At 45.5% G+C, this 15,636-nt stretch overlaps 1 protein-coding gene across 3 annotated transcripts in view; it reads right to left on the bottom strand.

Annotated features, from left to right (window-relative positions):
* The window catches only part of PTPRG (protein tyrosine phosphatase receptor type G), a 659,839-nt gene that overhangs the window by 139,859 nt on the left and 504,344 nt on the right, over window positions 1–15,636 (bottom strand). The window lies entirely within an intron of this gene.

The raw sequence follows: 15,636 nt of genomic DNA, 5'->3' as shown, positions 1-15,636 counted from the left end.
TTAGCAAAGTTCTTGTATTTTTCCCCTTCGGGGGCTGCATTTCCTATTAATCCACTTCTAACATAATGAAGTTGAGATATTGATGAACCTTTCAGTGTGCAGCAGGACCCAATTTGCAGTTCCAAGTTAACTCAGAGAAATCTGGAGCCAGCCTACACAGAACTTCAAGGCACCACAAAGGGTTCTCACTACGCCCAGGTTCAGCTGATGTCCCGCCCTGTTGACGTGACATTCCTGACTTGCTCTCTTGGAGAATAATTCACGATTCATGCATTTCTTTCCCTTCCCTGCTCTAGTATCTCTAGGGCACACAGCGGTGGCTCTAAACTGGGACACTTCTGCCCTCCTAAGGAAACATGTCATCATATATTTCTAATTGTCGCCACTATAGTGGGGGAGGGACAATCCATAGAACCCCTGAAACCTAGTGAGGAGAAAATACCTGCTATTAAACATCTCGTGATGCTCACACTGTACCCTGGGGGTCAGAGGTCAGGGATGCAGGGATGAGATGAAGAAGCACTTTCAAGAACTTCCTGAGAAAACTGTGTTTGGAGCCCTAAATTTTATTTATATATTTTATTATATTTATTTATATATATTTATGTATCTTCAGGATACAAGGATTATTAAGCAGTCTTATGTTTACAGACTAAGGACACAATGGGGAAGTTGGCACTGCACTGTAAACACTAAGAAAGAAAGAAAGAAAGAGGGGGGGAGGGAGGGAGGGAGGGAGAGAGGAAGGAAGGAAAAGGGGAGAGAAGGGGAAGGTCATGAACTGGGACTCAGAGTGTTATAACACACAAGTAAAATTCTGAAAGTTGGCATAACTGAGCCACCAAGTTGCCTGGCAGGGAGCCAAGACCAGGGGTACGTAGAGATTAAAGGATAAAACATTCTTAAAAAGCCAACATATGGCAAATACTCATAAAATATACCAAATCAAAAGTATACTTGAAGAAATGCTGTATCTCCATCACCCATACATACAATTACTATGAACACCGCAGATGACTTACAATTACATTTACAGATGAATTACAAGTAATTGATCAGAAACTGAAAACTACCTCCCACCCTAAAACAATCAGAATGCAGGACTGTGGGACTCTCAGTAAATATGGTCACATTTCAAAAGCCCATAGAGAAACCCACACCACAGACTATAGGCAGAAGGAAAGCTTGGATGAGTGTCCTCTACGTGTGTGATTATGGCTTTGTCTTCAAGGCGGTGCTATAGGAGGTGGTGGAACCCTTACGGCTTAGGGCCTGGTTGGGCGGTTCTCAGTCACTGGGCACATGCCCTAGTGGGGACTGTGGGACACTAGGCTGCCTCTTTCTCCTTATGCTGGGTGCTGAGGTTAGAGGTTGGCACTACTCTTCACCCAACCCTGTAATGGCCACCTCAGGTTGAAAGGAAGGGAGGACAATCACAGATCAGAAACACAAAAATGTTAAACAAAAGAAGTATTTCCTAAGTCAGTTATCTCACTCATTTTAGTATCAGCAAAAGGCTAACAGAGAGGTGGTTTCTCTGATTAAAGGGAATAGAAATGTTTATGTGAATTAAATTACTTAAACTCCTGAAGTCTGTGGGGAGATGGTGTGATGGTTTGTATATGCTTGGCCCAGGGAGTGGCACTATTAGCAGGTATGGCCTTGTTGGAGTAGATGTGTCACTATGGGTGTGGGCTTATGACCATCACCCTAGCTGCCATAGAGCCAGTAATCTGCTAGCAGTTTTCAGATGAAGATGTAGAACTCTCAGCTTCTCCTGCACCATGCCTGCCTGGATGCTGCCATGTCCCTGCCTTGATAATAATAAACTAAACTTCTGAACCTTTAAGCCAGCCCCAATTAAATGTTCTTATAAAAGTTGCCTTGGTCATGTTGTCTGTTCATAGTAGTAAAACCCAAAGACAGAAGTTGGTACCAGGGACTAGGGTATTGCTGTGATAGGCCTGACCATGCTTTTGTTTGACTGAAGGTGGATTTTGCGACTTTGAAATTGGAAAGCCATGGAAGGTTTTAAATGGGGCTTAATGGGCCATTCTAGTAGGAATATGGAAGACTTGGTTGCTGTTGGTGACTTGAACTGTGCATATTTGGCCGAAGAGGTTTCAGAGGAGAATAATTTCAGTATGTGGCCTAGAGACTGTTTTTGTGGTATTTTGGTGAAGAATGTTACTGCTTTTGCCCTTATCTGAAGAGTCTACCTGAGGCCATGGTAAAGAGATTTGTGATAATTGCATTGACAAAGGAAGTCTCAAAAAAGCCTAGCAGAGACTTTGTTCTCTGATTAAGTCTCACAAAGAGCATTTTGAACAAGTATAGCAAGCCAAGAAAGGAAAAATATAAAATATATGGCTCAAGAATTAAAGAGGCACCAAGAAGTAAAATGGAGCCAAATTCTATCTTCTAGGAGATAGCAGATTAAGGGTGTGGGACTTTGGAGCAAGATTCTACCAGCTAAGTTTAGATCCAGGCATGGTGGCACACACCTTCAATCTCAGGAGATAAAGCCAAGCAGATCTCTGAGTTCATGCCAGCCTGGAACAGAGCAAGTTTTAAGTGAAGAAAAATTTAAGTCTAGGCATGGTGGTACACACTTCTAATCCCAGAAGACAGGCATGCAGATCTCTTGAATTCAAGGTTAATCTACAGAGCAAGTTCCAGGACAGCCAAGCTTAGGCAGTGAAGGAGTTGGAAAACAGAAAGCTGGTGATAATGTAGTAGAACAAGGAGGACATGTTCCAGCTCTTGCGAGCAGTAGAACTCCAAATCTTTGGCCACAAGGTTATGGCTTTAGAGTGAAAAATAAAAGGGACTACTGGGACAATTGATGCTGGCTAGATGGAGCTAAGAAATTAGGGGTGATTAAGAAGAGACCATCATCACTGAGGTGGAATGTTCTGGAAAGTATTTTCTGAGAGCACAAAAAAAGCTGTGTTCCAGAGAGAGCCAAGGTTGTCCCCAGTACTGCAGCCATACTTGGTAATGTGTAGGAGTCACCCAGGTTACAGAGCTAAACAAAGAATTTTCAACTGAGGAATATCAAATGGCTGAGAAGCACCTAAAGAAATGTTCAGCATTCTTAGTCATCAGGGAAATGCAAATCAAAACAACCCTGAGGTTCCACCTCACAGCAGTCAGAATGGCTAAGATCAAAAACTCAGGTGACAGCAGATGCTGGCAAGGATGTGGAGAAAGCAGAACACTCCTCCACTGTTGGTGGGGTTGTAAGCTGGTATACCACTCTGGAAATCAGTCTTGCAGTTCCTCAGAAAATTGGACATATACCTCAAAGATGTTCCAACAGTCATCCAAGAAGTACTAGTTTTAAAGTCATGAAAGGGTCATCAAGAACAGCTGAAGCTTGGCACTGTGAGATGCCATGGAAGGCCACTGGTGAAGGTGCAGCCTCAGTTGCAGTTGATGGTCCAGGACTGAGGGAGTCATGCAAAAAAGTTGAGGCTTGGTACCATGAAGAGAGCCTAGGAGAGACTATTGGTGAAGCCTAGTTGCAGTGGAAGATCCCAGCATATTGAAGAGGCTAGTATCATGGGGTAACCACCAATAACAGAAGTGGAAGTGGAGTAGATCAACCTGAGGGTAGATTGCTACAGAGGGTAGAGCTGGAGGAGCCCAGAAGATCATGTGTAGATCCCAGTCGTTGAAACAAGAAGCTATAACATAAAAGTTGCCATGGAAAACCCAAGATGATTGAGATACAAGAAGCATAGGCAATCTGCTGAGGAAAGCTGCTAACAAGATGGGAACCAGCTCAGGATTAGGAAGTTTGTTGCAGTCAACAAAGCTGGAAAGAAGTTGGAGATCTAAAGACCACTTTGACATCAAACATAGAGACATAGAGTTTGGGATTTGCCCAGCTGGTTTCCTGTCTTTCCTTAGAGATTACAGTTAAGTAATTGGCTAAGTCTCAGAAAAAACTTTGAACTTTTAATACTGTTGAGACTGCTATAGACAATGGGGACTTTGAAAGTTGGATTAAATGTATTTTGCATTATGTTATGTTTAGGTATATCTCTCATAGTCTCATATGTTTGGATAAGCCTATGGGGAAAAAGGGAGTGGAATGTGATGGTTTATATATGCTTGGCCCAGGGAGTGGCACTATTAGGAGGTGTGGCCTTGTTGGAGTAGGTGTGTCACTGTGGGTGTGGGCTTAAGACCCTCACCCTAAATGCCTGGGGGCCAGTATTTTGCTAGCAGCCTTCAGATGAAGATGTAGAACTTCAGATCCTCCTGCACCATGGCTGCCTGGATGCTGCCATGTTCCTGCCTAAACCTGTAAGCCACCCCCAATTAAATGTTGTTCTTTATAAGGGTCGCCTTGGTCATGGTGTCTGTTGACAGAAATAAAACCCTAATGGAGACCGATGATGAAGCGGTCAAACTCCAGTCCTTTTTGCCACACTCACTTCTAGAGTCAAAGTTTGTAATCCTCATCAAAGGTCTATATCACTTTCTCCTACTTTTGAAACATAATGTCTATATTATTGTTTGGAATAAGGGGAATCTGGTAAACGTGACAAAGACAAATGCTCATGAGGCATTGAGACCATAGGCTACCATGAGACGAATCCACACTGGGGTATCACAGGCTAGAAGGGAACAGGGACTGAACATGGAATGATCCCAGATGGTGCCTTTCTAGTTTGCCAACTACCGAAAGGTGAGCGAGGCCACTGGAAGCCACATGGCCTCTGCCGAGCACCTGCAACTCGTGAAGAGTTGCTGATATCACCCTGCCAGAATTCACTAATGCATAGAATCCAGGAATAATAACACGACTGATATTTTAACCATTCAGGCTATTTTTCTTTCAACAGCTTCTGTGAGTGCATGTCAAGCTGAGGTTGGAGGAACAGCTATGATATCTATTTTTCCCCCACCAACAGGGCTTGCTCATGTTGAATCCTAACATTTCCTGGATAAGACTCTATCAGGCAAATTCAGCTGACTCAGCCCTTCCAAATGCTGCTGCTGACTGTCAAAACCTTTTGGAAACTGCCCAAAGGTTCACTGTTCACACTTCATGTACCTACAGCCAACCGTGATCTGAACAGACCAAATGGAAAAGCAATAGGTGGTGGTGGTGTATCTCTGCAATCCCAGTACTGAGAGATGGAGGCACGTGGGTCAGGAGTTCAAGATTATCCTCAGCTACATAGGAGTTCAAAGAAAGCATGAGCTACAGGAGACTCAAACAGCAAGCAAGGAGAAAGAGGAGGAAGGGGAAGAAGAAAAGGAGGAAGAAGAAGAGGAGGGAGAGGAGGAGGGAAGAGAGGATCCTTAAAAGAGAAAGAAATAATTGCTAAGTTTTAAATTGGACACTACTTGAGTCTGGTGATGAAATCTTCCAATGGCTAGAACATAAGTGAGCCCACTGCCCCATGTACCCACATCCTACCAGCTTCCTTCCTGCTGGTCCCTCCGTCCTGACATCTTAGTCGTCAGAGCAGATGCCCCTGTAGTGCTTGTGTCCAAGGACCTTCACTTTACTAACTAATGGCCCTAATGTCAGCAACTGTAATGCTATAATTACTCTACGATTGGTTTTTCTGTTTGTTTTGAGACAAGGTCTCATGTAAACCATGCTGACCTTGAACTTGCTATAAGACTGGGGATGACTTTGAACTCTTCATCATCCTGCCTCTACTTCTCAAGTGCTGCTTTCAAATTAGGTATTATTGTTAATTTTCTGATGTGTATACCAATTACTAATTAATCAATCTATCAATTGGACTTTACTATAGGTGTGCATGGGTAGAAAAATATCTAACTTATTGTGGGTCTGGTATCACCCGTATGTTTCAGCATTCGCTATAGGCCTTGGAATGCACCCCTGGCAGATAAGGGTGATCACTGTACCATGAAGCCCCATTCAAGATGAGAAGGCTGTTTTACAGTCTAGCAGTCTTTCAGTGCATTTTGTCTTGTCTGATAGAATGATGGCTCAAAAGAGGTATTCCTAATTCTCCATGACTGACACCCACTGATAACATACAAGTGGAAAACAACCAGGCAAACTAATCCAAGCTCAATTTCTGTTCACTTGTGATTACGGAACCTCTAAGTTCAACACTCAAACCGGGGCTCCTCTGAGCTCAAAGGCCTGATCCTGGATTTAAAGCAAGCCCACAATTCAATGTCTCTCTGTAGTCTCTTTCAGCTGCTGGAGAGAAGACAGACAAGGAAAATGGGAAGATAATGGAGCTGTTGATAGTCAAAGAACCTTCCTAATAATCCTGAGTCCTTTCTCCAGCCCATGGGCACGGGGGAGGGGGGGCGGGGGGGTGGGTGGGTTCTAAACTGCATGTTAATAAGTGGATTTGTTTCAGGAAGGCAAAGCCCTCGCTGAAATAATCCCTTCCACTGACTGTTTCAATCAATTTGCCACTTAAACAAAATTGTGGCTATCAGCGAAGCAATGTGGGCAGCTTTTCAATGCGTCAGCAGTGAACAAGGCCACTTTAGCAACCTGTTTACATTATGGTTTCCAGTCCAGCTAGGAGAGGCCAAGAGGGAGGGTGAGAAAATGGATGAACCCTTGAAGCTTCAGTGTCTGCATCCTTACAGCAGGGACATGTTTTCAGAATATTCTCTGAAAGCATGGCACCATGGAAAGAGCGTCTGCCTGGGTCCTATTGGATAGCAAGTCACCTCAACCCGTCATATTTCAATGAATGTCCAACAGCACCATTTCTATCCCGAGCATCTCTGTGTGCTCGCCTATAAGAAATACTTCTTTGAGTTCAAATTTCAAAAGATTCATGGTTTGTTTGACATGCACTCAATTTTGTAATGCACTGTTCATTTTAGAACAGCACAAGGAGGCTTCCTTGCTCTTAAAACTTGCTTCCCTCTACTTTGAGATCAAAGACATTGCATGGTAATACAGAGAAGCCAGCGCTTCACAAATGAGTTTTAAAAGGATGGGGGTGGGGTGCACTCCTCCCCAGCCCCACACCTTGTGCTTGAATTGAAAAACTCAGCTCCTGGCACTTGAAATTGTGAGCAGCTACGTAGCATTAGTCATCTTCAAAGGGATGGCACATAAACATGACAGAGGACTCTCAGTTGACGCCGTCCAGTTGTCTTTAAATATGTCTCCCATACATGGAGATGCTGCCAATGCACAAAACTGATGGGGAGTTTGGGACCAAAGGCTAACTTCAGGCAAAAGCTATGGAAATATAAACCAGGAAATTTTACCTGTTAGTGATTGCTCACCACGGGTTGGTCCTTTATTAAGTTAGTAGGCAGGGTCTCATCATCCAGGTACTACAGGATGGGGCTGTGCTTACTTCCAACTTGGAGCAAAATCTAACAGAGACAGAAGAGCCCCGGCAGACTATGTGCCACATTCAGATAGACTCTCAAACCTTGTGCCATTTGGCCCTTGTCTCAGATTCTAGTAATTTGCAGTCTTTCAAGTCCTGGCCATCTGGTAGACAGGATGGCCAAGACACCTTCCATGCCCCAGATCCGGCAATGACAGCTGCTGCTTTATGACCAAAAACCTCGTATCCAGCCAATAACCAGCCTCTTGGGGCGGGGTGGGGGAGAGATTTATGTTTGCAGAGGGTAGAGCTATACTATGAACCAGGGCTGCAGGGGAACGTGTCAAACAGCAGAAAGTTTGAACTGCATTCCTGAAATGCAGATGATCCATCGAGCCTGAGGGGTAGCCGATAAATGCATTGAGAGGACAAGAGATTCCCAGGAGAGATCCAATTCCACACAGGCCTCCTCTCCTTCACAGTCTCTCACTTAAGGGCCACAGGGCGAGGAGACTAGCTTCTTTCATTTTGACTATAATGGCTGGCTTCCTTTCACTGCACTTTGGTATCTCTTGCTGTTAAGAGCTTCCTGGCACAAACCATTTTCATCCTGGCCTCTTCTCTACTACCACATTGCAGGGAACACTTACCTGCATCTAACAGTGACTACTTTCTGCCACCAACATTTAAAGTCTGTGTGTACGCTGGGCAGAAGCCAGAGGATGCCGGGCATCTTACCTATTGTGCTCCTCTTTGTTCCCCTGAGATATGGTCTCACACTGAATTTGGAGCTAGGATGGTGTGCTGGTTAGGGGTGCAGGGGTCTGTGTGCACCTTTCTGTGTGTTTGGTTGGTTGTTTATTTTGGTTTTGTCAACCAGATACTAGTCAGGGTCACCTAAGAAGAGAGAGCCTCAACTTCGAAGGTATCTCCAACAGAATGGCCTGGAAGCAAGTCTGTGGGGCATTTTCCTGATTAATGACTGAGATGGGAGGGCCCAGCCTTTGTGGTGGTGCCAGCCCTGGGGAGGTGGTGTTGGTTGTATAGAAAAACTAAGCTGACCACACCAATAAGCAGCATTCCTCCGTGGCTTTGCCTCTGCTCCTTCCTCACTTCCCTCAGTGATGGACTAGAACGGGCCCGGTAAGCCAACTAAATCCTCTCCTGCCCACGCTGCTTTGGTTATGGACTTTATCACGCCACAAGAAACTAAACTTAAGTAGGACAGATGTTAGCCAGCAGGTCCCACCAATACTCCTGTCTCTGGCCTCCAGTGTTAGGGTTATGGGCGTGCACAGCTGCACCTGGAATTTTATGTGTATGCTGGGCATCTGAATTCAGACTCTGCTCATGTGGCAATCTACCTTACCCACTGAGCCATCTTGCCAGTCCCCAGTATTAATTGCTTGCTAGTAATTTAGGAAGTATGTCTATGTTCAAGAAGGGAGTTCTTCTACACATCAGTCTCTGCTAAGCTATGCTCTAACCACCCTTCCTTTCCTTGCTCTTTTATTTAGGACTCAGAAATACAATGTTTCTCGGGTACAACCTAAAGCCTGAGTTCTGGACGCTCAGTGTGTCTTTCTTTGCTTTTGACATTTCTACATCATGTTGTCTGCTGGCTCTCACTGCTGTAATGGGATTATGAAATGTGGGATCAGAGGTGCAGAAGCTTTGGGTACCCCAGAATCACAAGGAAATCAAGGAGGAAAAAAGGGACAAGCTTCAGAGGGAGACAAGGCACAAGCACCGGAAAGGGGAGTTTGGGGGAGGGTATGGCAAGGCTGTAGGGCTTTTCCTGAAATTTGACTTTACAGTAGGCTCCTGTTCAGAAGGGAGGCTTTATATGGGACTTTAAAATTCTACAATCAAGACCCGGAGACATGGCTCAGCTGACAAGAACACTTGTAACAAGAAGGACCTGAGTTTAGGTCTAAGTACCCATATAACAAAAGTCCAGACTGGCTGTGTGAGCTTCTAGCCTCAGCACTGTCTTAAACAGAAACAGGAGGATGGCTGGGGCTTGCTGACTAGCCTAGCTTCAGGTTCAGTGAGAGACAAAGCTTTGAGAGAATTAGGTGAATACTCACATAGGCATATCAGCCTGCATACAACCATGAACACACTGTGCTTCAGTCTGACCATCTTAGTCAGTTTCTATTCCTGCACAAACATCAGGACCAAGAAGCAAGGTGGGGAAGAAAGGGTTTATTCAGCTTACACTTCCACATTGCTGTTCATCACCAGAGGAAGTCAGGACTGGAACCCAAGCAGGTCAGGAAGCAGGAGCTGATGCAGAGACCATGGAGGGATGTCACTTACTGGCTTGCTTCCCTGGCTTGCTCAGCCTGCTTTCTTATAGAACCCAGGTCTACCAGCCCAAAGATGGCACCACCTACAATGGGCGGGGCCCTCACCCTTGATCACTAGTTGAGAAAATGCCTTACAGCTGGATCTCATGGAGGCATTTCCTCAACTGAGTCTTCTTCTCTGTGATAACTCCAGCTTGTGTCAAGTTGACACAAAACCAGCCAGTACAGTTGACCTAATGGCTTTCTACACAGTGTTGTCACATCTTTGGGGTACAGAAGAATCCCTTGTCTTAGGGGAGGCTCTGGCCCTTGGTCACCATGTCACTTTCAGCAGATGTAAGGCAGACTTCTAGAACTAGCTGCCATGGGCATTTGGAAAATTTCTTTTTTTGCAGCAGCCCCCAGGGAAGAATCCATGGAAAAAGGAAATACAGTCATAAGTACTAACAGGATTTGAACTTCCCTCTCTTAGTAGAGCCCGGGCCCTGTCACGATTTAATTACTGGTTACTGACATTTTTGGTGGTTACTAGTCAATTCGTGAGTTATTCATCTTCAGAAAAAAGCCACAGATCTACCTGACACCGGACTGTACCAAGACGGGCTTGCTTACTGTTCATATAGGCAGTGACCCATGTTCATGGGCATACTAGTGTCTTCAGTGCGGTGGCCAAGGCCATTTCTGTGGCTTCCAGGTCACCCTGCTCTCAATGCAAAGCCACAGAGGCAGAGGAGAATGTGAGCAGAGTAGGTATTCTGCAAAGGACACTAGCACCAGGTCACATGGGCTTTTGTGCCTTTAAATGTGTTGGAGTGCAGGCCCTAGGATTAGAGGCACAGGTGAAATTCTGAACACATAAAGCTTCACCTAGAGTCTTAAGCTACAATGCTCACTGTAAGACAGTGATATTATCATGGCCTTTGAAATGAGAGGGAGGGGGAGGGAAGGAGGGTGAGAGAGAGAGAGAGAGAGAGAGAGAGAGAGAGAGAGACAGAGAGAGAGAGAGAGAGAGGGAGGAAGCATATGTTATCTGGGGGAGCCTGGGGCTAAGGAGTAGTGTTCTGTGAGTTCAGTGGCTGGCCTGGAAGTTTCTCTCTCCTTGGTGTGGCAGTGCTGAACAGCTCCTACTCTCCCCCAGCAGGCACCACAATGCCCAAACAATTGCAAAAGCATGGCGGGGGAGGGGCAAGCAGGCCAGCTGTTTCCCAGCAGAGCAGAGACTTCAACCAAAATGTTAGATGCGACCTCTCACCTTTGCTTTTGCATTCCCTGCAAGTAGAAAGCTGCTCCAGGCACTGCATTTACAAAAGGACTCAGCATTCAGACAGTGCTGTGTAGGGATTGCTGTAAATCCCCACCATGTATGCAGCAAGAGAAATACAAGACACAAGGCATACTAGATCAAAGGGTTGCCAGACTGATCCTTGTGGTAAAAGAAGATCCTTTTCCAGGAGCAGAGAGTGTCACTGCTTACATTAGGAAGGCAGGCAGAACAGGGACTAACTGAGAGGTGCGTGTCTAAAATCTGTAAGCGGGCCTGGGGGCTAGCTTACTGGGACAGCACCTGCTGCATAGAGAACTCCTTCAGTCTGATGCCTTTAGCATTGGGTGGGAAAAGAGGGACGTAAAAAAAATATTAAAATGACATGACCGGAGGCTACAAATCATGGCACAAAGGCTGCATGCAGCCCCAGGATAGCTATGAATGGAGCCACACCAAACTGCAAACAGAACATTACAAAGTTCTTATTGGTGTTTAAAAATTGTTGTGTGATTATGGTATATGCCTGTTCTATGATGGTGTTCGTGCTGGTGTGTGCACCTGTTTGTGTGCACATGAGGCATAGGTACGTGTGTGTGTGTGTGTGTGTGTGTGTGTGTGTGTGTGTGTGTGAGTCTGGGTAGCTTCCTCTATCCTCTGTCATGATCTCTTGCTAAACCTGGAGCTTGACATTTTTCAATAAGGGCAGTGTTCAGAAAGTTCCAGAGATCTCCCTGTCTGCACTTCCCACAGGGATCAGGTTAGAGGTACACACTGCCAATGTCTAGCTTTTTATGAGGTTGCTGGGCATCTGAACTCTGTCTCTCCATGTCTTTTTATCCACCAGGACATTTCTCTAGCCTTGTGTTTTTTTTAAACTCCATGTACAGTTATCATGAACTCTATAGATGCCAATGTTGTGGTACAATGTCAGAAGGCTGGTCGTTCCTGTCCTTGTATGAAGTAAATGGACACTGTTCCTTAGCTATGGACACGTACGCATCTTTCCAATCTTCTCCATTCCACAAGAACAGCCTCGGGAAGCTGGCTCGGGATGGCTCTAGGAAGGCCACCAGTAATCCCTAATTCCAGTACCTTGGTTCTGAGTGTGGCTTACACGGATGCAGCCAAGCAGTGGGGGCGCTTCTCTGGTGTGCTTAGAAAAGATCCTAATCCATCTAGATGGCCGGCATTGGAGCTTTCTTCACAGTCACGCTGGAGAAACCCACATCACCGGGACACACAGGTAACCTTTGGCCACTGCTTACAGATAAACAAGTGAAGTTCTCCTGAAGTTACGACCTTGGCCAACAACCTGAGCAAGTTTGCAAGTGACATTGCAGGTGAGCCCCAGCTGTCAACTTGACAAGCAAGACACTTTGACCCGGAGGTGTGGGCTGTGTTTTAACTTGTAGTAATGTGTTACGTAGCCACAAAAAAACCAAAGCTTGAGTGCTACCTGGGATGTACCACTGAACAAAGTATGTCACTCTGCGTGTATAGCTGGCGATTCTGTCCTGTCTGGAAGAGTGCAAGAAGGACCTAATTGTCACACTGCCATCTCCCTTACCCTGAGGCACCAACTCACTAAAGGGACTTGGTAGTTTCCGTCCTTCTGGCTTAGGTCTTGCCCCTTTGCTGACCTCAGCTGCTAGCGCTAGGGTTGGGGCAATGCAATTCTAAGTCAGTTTCCAGTCAGGAAAATGGGAGCAATAATGACAAAGGTCAGCAAACAGAGCAATTAAGCCTCGATAATCAATTCTGAGACAGATATATTTCAGCAGCTTTTATGTTTAGTCAAACATAGAAAAGCAATTAATGGCAGCGTGGAATCTGAGGCCATCATCATGAAGGTGTCCCTGGGCACAGTGCAGGGCGCAGTGTGGCAGCAGAAGCAGCTGTTCAGAATCCCAGCAGTTGAGTGCAGCTCATTACACACCGCAGTCTTCTTTCACAGAGGGTATTTCTACTCCGGCTCCCTTTCAGGACTGAATGATTGCTCCATTAATGCAGTCTCTGAAGATGGATTAAGTATCAATTCACTCTTCTGAGCAATACCTCATAGGCCACCCCTGTTCCAAACGGTTCTCCCACAGAACAGCCTTGCTGCCGCCACTGTAAGAGAGACACGGGCTCCCTGTTGCCGTCCTCTGAAATAAACCTGCTCACTCATCTGAACGCTTCACTCCAAACAGTGACAACTGTGTCAGGGCCTCTATTAAATCTGCCTCAGTACCTGATTTAAGAGCCTCAGTTAAGCGATGCCTTGGCCATTACAATTGGATTATTTAAGTGGGTAAACATATCTACACCCACTAATTAGAAGAACTGCTGTCTCTTAAGTGGCCGTGTAAGTGAGTCCAGCCTCATCTCAGAGAGGATGCGGATGAATGTGAGCTGATAAATACACTTCAGCTTTGTATTTAAAATGTACCTGAGTTCAGCAGAGGATAAAATTAAATTGCAACAAGGAAAGACAGAATCATTCCCAGCAGGCTTTGATTGATAGGACACGCCATTTGTAGCAGAACGGAATGGAAAAGCACAAAGTCTGTTCCCAGATAACACTGCCTCACTGGGGTAACTTTCTCTCCTTTGAGAAAATAATATGACTTTCTCCACAGAGCATAAAGTCACTCACTCAGGCACCAGGACTCCAGCACCTCACTCGAGTTCAGTGGGAGTGGGTGGAGGACTCTCCACGGGGAAGAGAGAATCTCAGCAACATTCAGAGACTTGGCTTATAGAGCGGTCATTAACAAGAGCCTAGAAGCAGAAATGACTTAGGACAAGCCAGATGGATCTCCTAAGCTGAATGCAACAAGCCCATTAAAACACGAGTTGGGATGTTAGACTAGTTAGTGATTAACTGCAGGGATTTTTAGATTAATCTATCTTGTGTATGCATGTTTGTCTTGGAATGTGTTTGTGCCTGCCAAGAAGACATTAAATATTTTCCTCAATCAATATTGGCCTTAGTTTTTTGAGATAATGTCTCCTGTTGAACCAAGTGCTTGCTATTGGCTAGATTAAATAGATTGGCCAGCAAGTCCCAGGGACCTTTCTGTCTCTGCCTCCCAGCACTGGCCCTGCAGGCTGCACCATCACACTTGGCTTTTGATGTGGATGTGTGGATTTGAACCCAGGTTCTTAAGCTTGCAATAGTGTTTGCTGAGACCCATTTTCCCACAACTAAGTGTAAAGGTTTGGAAACCAGGTTGGTAGTTCTAATCTGGGTTTGCTCTTTAACCACACACACACACACACACACACACACACACACATGGGGTGGGGGAGAGAGATCCACATCTATTCCGTTTCTAGCTGCACACAGACCTACTGTTTGGGGCCCTGAGACAGAGTGAGTCAGTTAGGATTTAATCATGGCTGCCTCTATCTCTTGCCCTCCAGTCCTCACTTCAAGAAAACATTAGCAGCGTTTCACCCAGAAAGCCTGGGCGGAATGCTCATTTCTCCCTTTCTTGATGATGCTTCAGAAATTCTAGCTAATTTTGCCTGTTGAACACACCCTGGGTCTGACTTGGATGAGTCCGAAGCCCCTCACTTCTGTCTCCAGCCTAGGTTGCTGTGGTGACTAATCTTCATTGCTTTAATGGCTATTCTCGGTTGTCAACTTGACTGTATCTGGAATTAACTACAATGGAGAATTAGAGGGCTCCTCTGTGATCCAGATCTTGAGGCTGGAAGACACAAGTTTCTGACTTGGATCTTGGCATGGAGATCGTGAGGCATAGTGGCCATGAAAAGCTTAGGCCAGGGCAAGGGAGTAAATACCTTTAATCCCAGGAGATCTCTGAGTTCCAGGTAAACCTGGTACAAAGCAAGTCCCAGACCCAGGTGTGGTGGCACATACCTTAAATCTGGGCCACACCCCTTCCTCTGAAGTCCTACATAAGGACATTGGAAGAAGGAAGATTTACTCTGAATATTTGCACTGACTTGTCAGCACATCTGTTGGAACCCACTTCTTCAGAATTCCAGCTTATACAGAAGACCAGCTGAAACATAGGACTGGGCAATTGGTAGTTTTTTGGACTTCCATTTACAGCTGTCCGTCCTTGGGTTAGTTGGAATACAGACTGTAAAGTCATTACAATAAATTCCCTCAAAACAGAGACATTCCATAAGTTCTGTGACTCTAGAGAACCATGACTAGTACAACTGCCAATGCCGAGGTGGCATTAAGGCATACTTCTAGGTGTGTCTGATTGCATTTTCAGAGACAATGACAAGATTTGTGCTCTCATAGATTCAGGTCCTATATAGACTATTCAGAAGTTGAAAAAACAGTGTGTCGTGGGAGAAGTCACCATGGTATGATACTTGGGGGTCTGCAATGCCTCGACCCCTTCCTCCAGCACTCTGCTCCCTGCCTGCCTTGAGGTGAGGGTCTTCTTCAAATTCCTTCATCACTTCGATGTTCTGTCTTACCATGGACCCAGCACCAAATGGAGCCAAAGACCATGGACTGAAACCTCCCCACAGCAAACAGAAGGAGACTCTTCCTAGAGTGGTCTATAGCAGGCATTTTATCACAACGATGAGAGAGGTCACTAATAAAGCCATCTGTCTTAAACTTAAGCTGATTGAAAACAATCTGCCCAGCCTGGCTTCTCTATGTGCTCCATAACCTCGACCCTGTGTGACTGACAAATGGCCATTCCAAAGGATTTGCCTAGCACACAAGGGATCTCTCAACCATGACAGGGAAACCTCCCACGCCACAGTGCTC

The sequence above is a fragment of the Micromys minutus genome (genome assembly GCF_963924665.1).
Source record: "Micromys minutus genome assembly, chromosome: 12".
NCBI lineage: Eukaryota > Metazoa > Chordata > Mammalia > Rodentia > Muridae > Micromys > Micromys minutus.
Note: the sequence above shows the minus strand (reverse complement) of the source record. Positions and strands in the feature narration are given on the sequence as shown.